We start from the raw sequence: 14914 nt of genomic DNA, 5'->3' as shown, positions 1-14914 counted from the left end.
CCTTTCGGATTTTTGAAAAAGTTTAGGACTTACTAGATATTTCCAAAAAAAAAACACAAATTTTGTCTATGTTAAAAATGCCCCCTAATTCCACTGTAATCTATTTTTTTTTTAAACGTCACAAAAGTATTAATTTTTGCGACGCGATTGACACGATATAAAAAAGTCATTTTAATGCCTAGGCATAAACGTAAAGCACTTTTACATGCCTAAGCATAAAAGTACGATAATTATAATATATTATTAAACTGACATAATGTGTCAAATTCAACGAGCGAAACCATAGTTTCTCGATATATAATTACATACAAGGTATGACTATACCGGGTGCGTCTCAAAAGTGGCTCACCCCTATAACTTTTTTATTTTTTCAGATAAAAAAGCGAGATTTGGTATGTTAGTATATGACATAAATTAGGATTGATCAACGTATTCAATTGTTTTTGATCGCTTCCTGTTTCACTGGAAATAACTACAACTTTTGATTTTTAAATGGCACCCTCGGTATTTTTTTACTTTATTCGATAGAAAATGACATTCTGAATAGAATGACATATCATATGTCAACTTTTGACATTCTCGCTTAGTAAAAAATTGTATTTTTAAATTCAATCTAGAGTGCTATGGCTATGTAAAAAACACAAATTCTTAATCAAGAAGCCTTGGAAAAATAGATTTGATCGTCTAATGTTTTTAGTGTCTTGTTCTGGCCAGTTAGAAAATGCTTAAATCGTATTTTTAATCATATCTCATTTTTTTCAAATGGGACGAGGATGGATCATTAGCATATTTGGAAAAAGCATTTTTTTATGAATAATTTGATACCACACACTTGGTATTTCGAGTCAAATTTTCGTTACAAACCACAAGGTATAATTTCAAATAAACCATATGCAAAAATGTCAAAATTGACATGTGATGTGTCATTCTATTCAGAATGTCATTTTCTATCGAATAAAGTAAAAAAAATATCGAGGGTGCCATTTAAAAATCAAAAGTGGTAGTCATTTCCGGTGAAAAAAGAGAAAGTGACTAAAAACAAATGAATACGTCACTCAGTCCTAATTTATGTCATATACTAATATACAAAATCACGTTTTTTTAACTGAAAAAATACAAAAATTATAGGGGTGAGCCACTTTTGAGACGCACCCGGTATACTATTAGACAAAAAAATTTAGATAAAAGTTGTAGATTTCGTATTCGTATTCACTAAGAGTAGGTCTCAAGTGGGACCCTCCACTGTGGCCGCGAGAGCCTATTGTGGCTCAGTTTCTACAAGCTCTTTAATAGAAAAAGAGCATTAAAGTAGTTCACCCTCAAGATCCAGCCTTTTTATACAGGTTGTTATGTCCGAGGGTGATATGTCTCCTAGGTCTGATAGGTCTAGCATGGTTTTGCCAAACGCCTCAAACCTAGTACGCATAACGTGTTTCATTGTTCTGACATCTTCCATACAGAGTCCGCCATTCGGCGTCTTCCACCGGTCCCATAGTCCCATCCTCTGTAGATGTGATCTGTGATCTCAGCCGGCAGCGGTCCATTGTATACTGCAGTGAGCGTACGCACTTCATTCCTACCAGCCTTTAAGAATTCTCCTGTTCTACGTTTGGATGGCCCTGCTAGAATTTTCTTGGCATGTTCCATTGCAGGATTGTCATTCCAGTCTTGAAACATCGCACCCTAGATCTTTTGGAACGCTAGTGGCGGTTCTGGGCCCACGAATGGTAAACCTGCACCAATTTTGGCGAGGGAATCAGCACGTTCGTTTCCCTCTAGGGTGTGCACGTGCGTTTTTCTCTATTGTGGTGTTGCTCTTTCCCTAACCTAACCTAACCGACATGTCCCGGTATCCATATTAGCGACGCTTTGTTCCTATCTCCTAATATATTGAGTAGTTTCTTACAATGAAGAAACGTCATAGACGTGCTTTTCGTTGCCCCAAGTGGCTTTCAACGCGGCTGGACTATCCGAAAACATGCTTATTGTTTTCCCGGTGTATTGCTGTTCTACCAGCAGTTGCACACAGGTTTCAATAGCATAAAGCTCAGCTTGGAAAATTGTGGTGTGCTTTTAAAGACTATGGTAGTCTCAGTATTTGGACTGATGCAGTAAATTCCTGCGCCAGATCCTCTTTCGTTCTTGGATCCATCCGTGTACCAACACATTTCCGCATGTAATAGACCGTTTCTCGGCTTATCCCATTCGTCCCTATTCGGAAACAGGACGTTGTATAGGTGCGTGTCAAGAGTTGGACTGGTGGTGTGAGATCTGAGACCATTCCCAGAATCTCAGCCGACTGTAGTTCGTCTACTAGTCGGTTTTTAAAGTTGTAGATAATCACATCCTTAATGAGACTGTAACCTCAGAAGGAGACAGTGACTTCAGAAGAAGAAGAAGAAGATACAAATTTGAGCCTTTCAAGTTAACTGTCAATATAATTATATCATATTCTTCACTGGCGTACACACCTTCATAGAAATGTTCTTTTATGGAGTTTGATGTAACGCACACTAATAACATAACCTTGGATTGTGGTGTGCTTTTATTTTACTTTACATTTTTTTTATATACATATTTCGATTCTATATCTTATCTTTTTCGCTTATGTCCAATAACTAAATATCTTGACAACAGTTAAAGAGAACTGTTATAGTAGGAGAGCCCAAGTTGTTAAATGGGGGGAATTACTAAAAAGAAAAATTGATTATATGACCTATGCTCACCTTTTTTACTAGTGGGGGGGCATGTACAGGGTGGGCCAAATTGGACACTTTTAAAGTGTGATACCGTTTGGGATTTACGGGGTTTTTCAAAAATGTCCATTTTTAACAAATCGCTGTAACTTTTTTGCATTTCCAAAGCACCTTTTTACGTAAAATACAATGGTTTAAATATATTTTTTCTAAAATTAATAATTTAAGAGTAATCAACAGGAAAATTGATTTTTTATATAAGACACCCTATATATTTTTTATTCATAGAAACGAACTTAAAATTGCCTTTCCCAAAATATAGCATGCTTCATGCTTCATATTTTGCTCGATTCCTCTTCGAGATATAGACTTTTTAAACATTCGCTTGACTGATGAATGAAAAAATGACATATACGTCAAGTAAAACAATAAAAAAAGTTTGGTTCGGTTTGGTACACGATCCTGGGACCTCTCATTCCCGAAGCGACGGCCTTACCAATAGTGGTAGGTGATGCGCGAAATTTTGTTAGTGTAATGGAATGTTTTGGAGCAGACAACAAACCAAGCTTGTTAAAACTTTGTCATGTGTTTCCGCCCTTAAATTGGTATTTTTTCAGAAGATCGTAAAAACTGTTTAGAATGAAGGACCCGTTTCTCTTGGAAAAACTAAATATTTTTCTGTTAGGTTTAAAATCCCACGTCCATAAATTAATATAATACTTGCTTTGAAACAGCTAGAAACGACTAGCATCAATCATTAAAGCTGTAAAACCCTAAATTTTAACTTCGAGATTATATAAGCAAAACCCCTAGAAAGCAATAAAACTCTAAGACGACACTCTTCTCACGATAGACCTCCCACGGGCCAATACAAACAGATTTTGGATAAAAACAAGTATAATTGTTAATTTAAATATTAAAGTAAAGTTCACGTAATGATATTCTGAAAATTAAGGACTGTCCTCCTTTTTTTTATCCAAAATATCCAAAATTATGTGAAATAAATAAACATATAAGATGAAACAGCGAAACCTAATGAAATCAAATTATAAATATGATTTGTTTTGGTTTTTTTAAGGACAGACCTTAAAATATACTTTAGTTAGGGTTAGTTTTAATCATGTGTAATTGTGTTTACGGTAATTATAATATTTACACGGATATTAGTAATAATTTGGAAAATAACGTAGAAATGGTCATAGTAACGACATCTGTGACAAGTAAAGCCAACTAGACCGGGAACGACAGGGTAGTTGAGGTTTTCTCAGACCAATCAGACGGTTCCTGAAAAGCGAACCCGAAGAGGATTTGAGAATGGCTCGGCTTTTGGTGGTTCCCTATTCTTTTTACCCGCCCATTTTAAATATTTCGAGGTTTAGGAAAATAGATTTTTGGATCAGTTCGGTACTGACTTTTAAATTAGACGGTCGAATTTTCTCCGTGTAGATCTTTATTATCCAGTGGTTTCTTTTTAATAATTTTAGTAAGTTTTCGATTTAAAGATTTTCTTAAATATTCAATTCTCAAGTTAGGAAATTTTAAACATTTCATGTATAAAGATTTTTAATTTGTTGTTTTAGATTTTCTTTAATATTTTTTTATTAACGATTTAAGACTTTCTGTTTGTTCTAAAGGCTTTAGTAAAAGTTAGATATCATCACACAATATTAATAATTTTATACCAACGAAAATTCTAAGAGAGGTTTGAATTGTATGCTAATTTTAGATAATTTAGATTAGACTAATAAGAAGAATATTTTGTATTTTTAACTTTATCACTTCTGAATTTTAATATCATTCTTTAATTATTTTTGATTAAATTTCTTTCCTTTTTTTATATTTCGTTAATTATAAATGTCTTGTTAAATCTTTTTCTTTATTTTTATTTATTTATTTTTTTATATTAAATATAGTTAGGTGTTGTGAAAAATCGGCATTTTATTTTTGAATCTCACCTTTTCTCTAAAATATTAAACTATCTAAAAGAACACTGTGATAACCGGTCGAGTGGTTTAATCTAAAGAATAAGTCCATGACCGAAGCGGGAGATCTACAAGGGGATCAATGAAGTCTTCGACAGGTTCTTGTTGTTGATTTATTGCTGACGGATGTTGACGTAATAAGGTAAGTGGCAATAGAGTTTATAGTAACTGAATTTAGAAAGAGCCCTTACCATAAAAGCGCGATGCCTTAATTTCGATCTTTAGCTGGTTATATTTTGTTTTTATATGTAAACGATAAACTATATTTACGCTCTGAAAAGTCGGTGTTCTCATTATCCAAGTTCTGCCTACCGCTCAATAAATTATTTTAATTATAATTATATAAAGGCCACACTACCATGTTAACGGACAAATCTGGAAAGTTTTGTCACATTAGTGAGAAATTTAGATGTAATTAGACGCGATAATGCTTTTTATCATTATAAAAGGTTCAATTTACTCAGTTTCTTGAATATGATAACTATTTTTTACGAATAATACAAGAAATTTAGAATTTCCGACGAATATGATGTTTTGGATTAAAATTTCCTTTTTTCCTCTGAATCTCAAAATTTCCCACGAGTTGGCATCACTGATACGGGGTGTTCCATTAAAAATAACAAAGATGCTACTGCTTTTCAAATAAAGCGACAACACTGTAATGCTGAAAATAAGGAGATCGATGGAGCAGGTGCCTTTAATTCAAATTTTCAAAAAATCCTATCGCCGTCATTGCCGTGAATCACCCTTGTACTCATTTAGATTTTTCATTTCCAAAGAAATCGTAAAATGCAAACTGAATTATTGTTACTAGTTACCATTTTTAGCATATTAAACAAATATTTAGGATATCTACATAACTGTGAATAACTAATAATATAAATAGGATAATGTGTATTGTTTTTAGAGAATTATAAAATATAACTTTAATAAACAGCACATTGTGTATTGTAAGGTAATAAAATTCAATGACCGTCTAGACAAAATTTATTTTGAGAGATTTTATTAAAATGGTGGGTTTATACAGCCAATACATGCGTTCATACAGCCAAATAAAATAACAAATAAAATAAGAAGTCTTTTATCTTTTAACTTCTTGTTTTATTTTATGTGTAAAAACGGCTTTGCGCACGCTTAATTCTAACCTACAAATATTTTCAGTTTGGATTTAATTTATTTTATAATTTCACATAAGTAAAATGTATAATATAGTAGGCAACGAATAAATAAATACACTATAAATAGTAAAATTACTAGAAACAATCGTAAAAGTTAACTTTTATCCAGCCTCATCGTACTGCGCATGAGCAAATATATATTTCTTGTTTTATTTTATTTGACTGTATGAACCCACCATAAACTCTATGTTATGCATTATTTTAGAAAATTTTGTATGTATATACAACCTACAGGGTCCGGCAATAGTGCGTCGGGCATCTGCAGCTCCTATAAGTGTAAATCTAAAGTATGTACTGTTATCTATAAAATTGCAAAATTGCCAGACATGAACTATAAATTTAATATATTTTTATTATATATAATGTGTTTAGCATATATTCTGACGTATATTACTAAGGAATTTTAACGTAGTTCATATTGTTCGATATGTTTTATTTAATAACTTATTTCTTTCATTCTGTATAATCTGCTTATTATGAAAGTTGAAGATTTTTCAACGATATCATTGGCAAACCGGCATCGCCGCGCATGGCCGCCTATTCATTGAACATGATTGGCGAGAGTACGTCACAGGATTTGTTACCACGCGGTTGCCATGGTTTTTATGCCTTTCCTATTCGCTTGCTTTATCCCCAACTTCACGGTCTCTTCTGAAAAGAGTAGGAATATTGAATACTATTGAAATATCCAGTGGCGGTGTCATTTTTTTGATCATTATTACTTTGTTTCATTATTTTATACCGGTTATCCTAAACTTTATTCCTATATTTTTCGTATATTTGATAGTTAAGTTGTGTTTTATTGTTTTGTTATCTTGTTATAATGTTTTTCGTTCGTAGTTTTTAATTATTAATATCAAGTTTGATCGTATATTTGTGTTTTAAAACGAATAAATTTGTTAAGGGTAAGACGCTACATAGTCAGACAAGAGAAATAATAGCTAATTTATATAGGTAAGTTAATAATAACGTGGATGAAATCTCATTTGGTGTATTTCCTTGTGTTCATAATAGGGTTTGCGATGAAGAAGCTACAGAGAGTTCGCTTGAGTTGCCGCTTAAACGTAAACTTGAGCGGATATTTCTTTATACCGGAGTTAGCGTATCGGCTATAAAAAAATTCACACAGAAGATAAAAAAAAGGCTGAAAACTAACCCCGATAAAATGATATCCTCTCTGGAAAGAAACGACCACGTGAGACTGCTGTCGAAAAGCTCAACGACTTTTTCGAAGTGGTCAGGAATTTGATAAATAGATTTTATCTCGAATTCAAACTCGTCCCCACAATTAGAAAGCTTTTGCAAAAATTGCAGGAAGAATCGAATTTTCCTTTTGCAGGGAAACGCTTAGGGGGTTATTAAAATCAAATGAATTTTTTTGGCGTAAATGTTAAAATAACAGATAAATATTAATGGAGCGGCCCATTATATTGCAGAGAGAGATATAAATATATATACGCGAAATTCGAAAATATAGCCAAGTATTATCTATTTGGATGTAACATATGGGTAGACAATGACCTAACCTTTAAAAACTGCTGGCGGAGCGATACCATATCTGGTGTAATAGGAAACATTGGATCTACTGGTGAGTAAAATTATGTTTTGTTTGCGCTTCCAAAGTTAACTATTTTCAAGATTTTTTTTTGCTGAAAATAGTTATATCTAAAATTATGTATTATAGAAAAAAATATAGTTAGTACAGATATAGTATAAATAAATATACCTCAAGACTCAGTCTTGATCATCTGCTGATGGCAGACATGGTTAGCGAAACGTGCGTCCAGTGTAAAATTAAAAGTGTGTTGGTGTATTGTACTGATTTAGTGTTTTATTTTGCTGTGTAACACCAAAGGTTCCAACCCCCAGCTGTAATTATTTCTTCTATCAATAATAAAATGATTCAAAATATTTAAGGGAGCTTTAATAAAAGCTTTTAGTGTTTATCTGCTAACTCAACAGTAACGATTCAAACAGCATAAAGTTTTTTGAAAAAAAATATTAATCTGAGTATTATATTTATGATACACATTATTTTCATATAACACCGTACGCCCATGCCTATTTTATGAATGAAATTGGGCGTGTTTTGTTTACAACTGCGTTCCCCTGCCGATACCCCGTAGCTACAGATCCGTTGGTCACACTATACTTGGATATATTTTAGAAAAATGTTTTAACTTCTACAGGGTGGCTCAAAAAAGTGTGAGTGGATCGAGATGATTTTTTCAAATGGAACACCCTGTATATTATTGCCATTTATGGACTTCTTTCTGATCAATTAACATAATCCTAAAAAAAAATACCTAGCATAGTTTTGATTTCAAGACATTCCTTGTATTTTAAATAAAATTTTTAAAAAAAACTGAAAAAATATTGTTTTTATTTATTAATTAATACCCCTGAAACTATCAAACCATATATTATATTTTATGATTATATAAACTGATCAGAAAGGAATCCGAAATGCAATAACATAGAGGGTGTTTGTTCCATTAAAAAAAATCGCAATCCACTGACACTTATTTTTAATACATACTTTGGGTATGCACTTAAACAAAATTCATAAGTTTTTTAATACTGTATGATCGAATAAAAACGGCGTCAGCGATGGCATTTCCCATATAAATTTACAACGACTAAAGAATAGAAGGACATGTAACGTCCACATACGGGCTGTAGCAGAATTTGTTACGTTAGACGCCATCATTTTGGAGCCTACGGATGAGTCACCACCTCGTCAACAGCGACAATTTTAGCGATTTTTAATAATTTGTTGTGTGTAGTAAATTTGGTTTATACTTTATTCCAATGGTGATGTGTTCAGCTTTCAAGTGTAAAAGTCGCAACGATAAGAAAGAGCCAAGAGATGCATTTCATAAGTAAATAAACAGTCCGCACCACGTTTTTAGCGTTTTCTTATTGAATTTGGTAATTATTTTTCTGATACTATATGTACAGGGTGGGTCAAATTCGACGCTTTTAAATGGAAACACCCTTTTCTATAGGAGATAGACGAAAACTAATATCGGTGTCTGGAGCTCAATTTTTGTCAAAAACATGATGGTGAGAACCGCATATCGATATCTGTTACAGTTTCGGAGTTACGGGGTGTTTTTCAAAAAAATGCATTTTTAATGAATCGCTGTAACTTTTTTGCTATGGAAAATTTTGTATTTTTATGAAAATATTTCCAAAGCACCTTGTTACGTAGAATTTAATGGTTTAAGTATAATTTTTTTAAAATTAATAATTTAAGAATTATCAACAGAAAATTTGATTTTTTATATGGGACACCCTGTATATTTTTAATTTATTGGAAAGAATTTAAAATTACCTTTCCAAAAATATAACACACTTGATATTTTGCTCGATTCCTCTTCAAGATATAGAGTATATAAAAATTCGCCCGCTTTAAATAAGTAGGTTTTGAACGGTACCGGCTGTAATGCAAAAAAAATCCAGCTGTGAGCATCAATTAAAACGAAAATAATATCTGCTATGAGAGATGCAGAATTTTATAATAATTTAAAATATATTTAACCAACATCAACACATTTAAACTATATCAAATAACAATAAAAATAAATAGCAAACCAAGACATGAGATTTTGCTACAGGTGTTCGACATATCGACTGTCTTCTGTTATGGGCAGACGGGGCAGTTTTTGAACATTTCTCGCGGAATTCTTTAACTCAGTGGGGGTGAAAGATAACTCTCATAACTGCTAAGTATTTCTAATTCTTGTTTAGATTATATGGAAGAATAAGGAACCTTTATTCTTCCGCAAATATATCCATAGGATTAGATCCATGGGCACTAAGTCATGCGGCCTCGACGGCCAACGGCTGGGATCTTGGTTAGCTATTCAATTATTCTTGAAATTGGCTGCAAAAATTTGCTGATAACTTCAGCGTTCAGAGGCGGTGCGTCGTCTTGCTGGAAAAATATGTTTTCCAGTTCCATTAAGGGCATATCATCAATAAGGGGTCCAAAGCCTACTAGTTAAAAGTGGCAAACTTTTAAAAATTCTGCATTTCGAAGGGGATTATAACAAAATATCAAGTGTGCTATATTTTTGGAAAGGTAATTTTAAATTCTTTTCAGTAAATTAAAAATATAGAGGGTGGCCCAAATAAAAATCAATTATTCTGTTGATAACTCTTAAATTATTAATTTTAAAAAAATTATACTTAAACCATTAAATTATACGTAAAAAGTTGCTTTGGAAACGTTTTCATAGAAATACAAAATTTTCCATAGGAAAAAAGTTACAGCGATTTGTTAAAAATGCACATTTTTGAAAAACACCCCGTAACTCCGAAACGGTAACAGATATTGATGTGCGGTTTTCACCATCATGTTTTTGATGAAAATTGAGCTCCAGACACCGATATCAGTTTTCGTCTATCTCCTATAGAAAAGGGTGTTTCCATTTAAAAGCGTCGAATTTGACCCACTCTGTACTTGATATGTGCTATAGGTCGATACTAGTTTTGTACCTTTTGTTAACATTTTAATACGTTTTTTTTTCGTAATTAATTAGTATGGTGCCACCGCCTACACCATAGGCGTAGTCAAAACATTTATCAAAAATATAAATATCCCTTCAAGCAGCTAAGTTAGGAAAAATATATGGCCACGGCACTGTTTGGTGCCATGGTAACAATTTGGTCTCGGGTGCTATATGTTAGAGATGGGCGGTTATTGGTAAAAAACCGGTTATAGGTTAACCGGAATTATCTTTAAAAAATAATAACTTGACAAAATTAACCGACACAAATTAACCGGTTATTCAAATAACGTAACCTAGCAAAACTAAATATTTAGTTTTCCTATAGGTTTACTTACCTCTACACTCCATAGGTCTACTTCAAATTTAGATAATAAACTTAGTTATAGTTAAATAGAGAGTGTAGCAATGTAAATATGTATATGTACAAAATGAATTTAAATAAAAATGCTAACCTCACTTTTTTGAGTAGACATGTATATGATATTAAAACTAGTAATTACTTAACGTTCAAATAAACCACACAACTCACAAGTTCTACAATCTACAACCAAGTTATTTTAATCAAATACCAAAAAAAAAATAAGGAGACTGAATGAATAGATAATGAAAGATTATCTTCATTCATTACTTGAACTTCAATTTTGTATTCTTTAGTCTAAGCTTCAAGAGAGACTTCAAACTACAAATAAAATATATTTACGGTGAAACGTGGGTGAAACTAGGCGAAACCATGGAAAACTTTTGAAGAACCGTTGAAAATCCGTTAAAGTGGGTTAAAATTTAAATATAGAATTTAGAGAATCTATTTGAAGTTAGGTTCGTATCACTTGGCTAGCTGGTGGCTAGTAGTAGTCTATGCCATTAGTACTTTGTTTTACGGCCTGACCTGTCAGGGCCATTCGGCCGTTGTTTTGATTATTATCATCAGGGTTCGCCTGATGCCTGATTTAATTTTGACATTTTATGTTTGATGTCATATATTTTCGTTTTGGTTGCGGGAGCGGGATCTCCCGTTATCGTCGTAATATCTGGAAGATCCGTGCCGTTCGCTTCTTCGAAATTTACGATTGAAACAGCTAATATTTAATTGTTACTTATTTTAAACAAGTACGATTTTTTAAAAAATAACCGGCTATAGGTTATTGAACGTAATGCAAGGTTATTAGGTTAACTGGTGAAAAAAAACTACCTTTAAATAACCGGTTATTTTAGAGGAAAATACCGGTTATTCAAAAAACCGGTTACTTTTGCCCATCTCTACTATATGTCCTTGTATTCTTTAGTCATTGTAAATTTACGGTATATAGGAGCTACAGATGACAGACACACTATTGCCAAACCCTGTATAGTGGGTTCTTAAATATTGCTAATTTCATTTAAAAACAAATAATAGATATCTAACGAATTATATTATTAAAATTTGTTTAACATCGCGTCAATTATGTTAAATGATTTTACCTTCAACAATATTAAAGCATATATTTTTATGTGAGTAATGAGTAAATAATAAAAAAATATTAATACCTCTGAACAATCATGCCGTTAACTTTAGTAAATTAAATTTATACTAGCTAGAAAAAGAGCGAACACTCCACTAACTGGACCAGAACCGTTCTGCTTCACAAGTGGAAACCAACTTAAAGAGAACTGAAGAGCCTGGATGGCTCCATCCGTAAGTTGGAATGGGAATCCTCCAACCCCCCGGTCTAAGACGTTCGAAGAAATTTCTCAGAACTTATGACCGAGAAAAATCAAAGATTTTCCTTCATTTAACTAAAGACAATCTTCGGATTGTCACGGGGTTGTTAACAGGACACTGCCTCCTCAGTGAACACCTCAGTAAGCAAGATGCAAGATGAGCAAATGCCTAAGACCTAGATCAAGACTTCTTTAATCTTGGCTTTACAATTAATAAGTAGTCTTGGTTTCGGTCTTGCAGGGTCCAGTCTTGGTCTTGTTGCAATAGAATTTTTTTTAGAATTTAGAATGAGTGGGAGGGGGGTTAATCACTTCGACCTTACAGATCCATTGTGTCCCCCTTTCTTGAATCATAACTCATCATACAGTCCCAGGGCTTTGACAAAAGCCAGTATCTGGGACGGTTTTATAGAGGGTAGTTCTCCATCTCCAATATCAGTCGTACCAAAGTTCATGGCACGAATGGTTGTCGTCTCGGCGCACTCAGTGATGAGGTGTACTGGTGTTTCACCATCTTCCCCACAGAATCTGCATTCGCCGTTTCTTCTTAGTTTCAATCTACTGAGGTGTTCATTGAGGAGACAGTGTCCTGTTAAAAACCCCGTGACAATCCGAAGATTGTTCTTACTCAGACCCAGGAAGAGCTGTGATTTTTCTTGATCATAAGCCCTCAGAAACTTCTTCGAGTGTCTTAGACCATTGCAAGATTTCCATTCCAGGTTGCGGATGGAATCTTCCAAGTTCTTTAGTTCCGCCTTGAGTTGGTTACCACTTGGAAAGCAGAACGGTTCTGGTCCAGTTAGTGGAGTGTTCGCTCCTTTCCTAGCTAGATTATTTGCTTTTTCATTGCGTCACGGGGTTGTTAACAGGACACTGCCTCCTCAGTGAACACCTCAGTAAGCAAGATGCAAGATGAGCAAATGCCTAAGACCTAGATCAAGACTTGGCCTTACAATTAATAAGTAGTCTTGGTTTCGGTCTTGCAGGGTCCAGTCTTGGTCTTGTGGCAATAACATTTTAGCCCAGTCTCCAGTGATGACACTTCTACCGATTTTTCGGTAGATCTACCGATTTGGCAGTCCAGGTCTACCGAAAAGGCCATATTTTCATTCTTCGGAATATTTTAGTGTCTTAGATATTCAAAAAGATTTTTATACTACAATTTAGTATTAGATATGATGATTTTATTTATTGATGATCACAAATACTACCACTGACATCTAAACGGCCGTAGGGAAATTTCTCAAATTGCCGTACACCTACGATAAGGGAAAGTTTCGTTCTTTTGTCGATGGTAAAAAAGGGTAACGGGTAACGTCTTTACTTTTTACACTTATTTTGTATATATGTCCCTGGCAACCCTAATTATTATTCCATTATCGGGGGAAATCGCGATCTTTGAAAACTATAAAAAAGACTAAGTTGAACATGCTTTTTTAAGGATAAAGGGACAAAAAGCATGGAATTTCTTAAAATGATTTGTATTAGTAGTAGTAAACTTAGAAAACTATCTACAGTTCATACCAAATAAACTTTTAGTCACATGATTAAGCGTTGCCCATTTTTATATATTTTCTTTTAATCAAAATATTTTAGAAAACAAAAATAAATTATTATCTATACTAATATATAAAATCCTTAAGTGACTGACATGCTGATTAATCACGATCCTGCTCAAACCACTAAGAAGTAAGAAGCTCAATTTTGGCATACAGGTTGATTCTAGGGTGTAGAGGTTCGATAAGAAGGGATTTTTCGAAATTCCAGTTTCAAGAGGGTGAAACCACCCCTCAATTATTACAATATTTTTTCTTTAAAAAACGGTCAAGTTTCCGAAAAAACGTTTAAACACGTATATTTTATTTTGTTTTTTACATATTTTAAGATTTTTTAAAAATGTATACAGGGTGTTTCGAAAAATCTGGTCATTGATTATTCACGATCCTGCTTAAAGCGCTTGACGTAACAAGCTGATTTTTGGAAAACAGATTGACTTTAGGGTGTACAGGTTCGATAAGAAGGGATTTTTCGAAACTCGAATTCCAAGGGGGTGAAACTATACCTGAAATATTAAAATATTTTTTATTTAAAAACCAGTGAGTTTTTCAGAAAAACTCTTAAACACGTATATTTTATTTTGTTGTTTTACATATTTTAAGATTTTTTATAAATTTATACAGGGTGTTTCATAAAATATGACCATCGAGTAATCACGATTCTGCTTAAACTGCTTGACGTTTAAGTGGCAAACGGATTGACCTGTGGGATTGACTGTGGGGTGTAGAGGTTCGATAAGGAGGGGTCAAATTTTTATTAGCCTAGGGCGCAAATATGTCTTAATCCGCCACTGTTTAAAAATAAATCTTCCTTCAAGGGTAACAATGTAAAACAGGCTTCTATACCTTTATTATCCTTTATGTATCTTTCTACTAACTTATTAAAGGGCAAAGGGCCTTTTAAAGTGAGGTTAAAACGTCAGTTTTTGGCTCAAAAATGTTTTTGGGAATATGTGCTAGAATTTATAGGTATTTTTCCCTAGTAATGTGCCCTATAGTTCAATAACACTAGTTAATTCAATAACCCAGTGATAAAACATTTGAAAAGCTTTGGCTTGAACTTTGATTTGAAATTAAACACCTACCTATAGGTACGTCTTTACTGGATCTAAACTATAATATAATTCTAAACCATGTACCTATAGGCTAACTCCAATAAGGTAAAACTTTATTTTAGAATTGTCTTGAATCTAGTGCTTAACAGAATTCAAACAGTATGCTTATTTAATTGCAATTCTTTAGTTACCTTATTCATTAACAATAATTTTACATGATTAACTCTATTAA

General features: G+C 33.2%; 1 protein-coding gene across 1 annotated transcript in view; it reads right to left on the bottom strand.

Annotated features, from left to right (window-relative positions):
• LOC115877296 (putative fatty acyl-CoA reductase CG5065) overlaps positions 1-14914 on the bottom strand; it is a 76633-nt gene that overhangs the window by 61258 nt on the left and 461 nt on the right. The window lies entirely within an intron of this gene.

The sequence above is a fragment of the Sitophilus oryzae genome, unplaced genomic scaffold (assembly GCF_002938485.1).
Source record: "Sitophilus oryzae breed Bouriz unplaced genomic scaffold, Soryzae_2.0 scaffold_1000_pilon_pilon, whole genome shotgun sequence".
In the NCBI taxonomy this organism is placed as follows: domain Eukaryota; kingdom Metazoa; phylum Arthropoda; class Insecta; order Coleoptera; family Curculionidae; genus Sitophilus; species Sitophilus oryzae.
The sequence above is the reverse complement of the archived record's forward strand: the minus strand, read 5'-3'. Positions and strand labels throughout refer to the sequence as shown.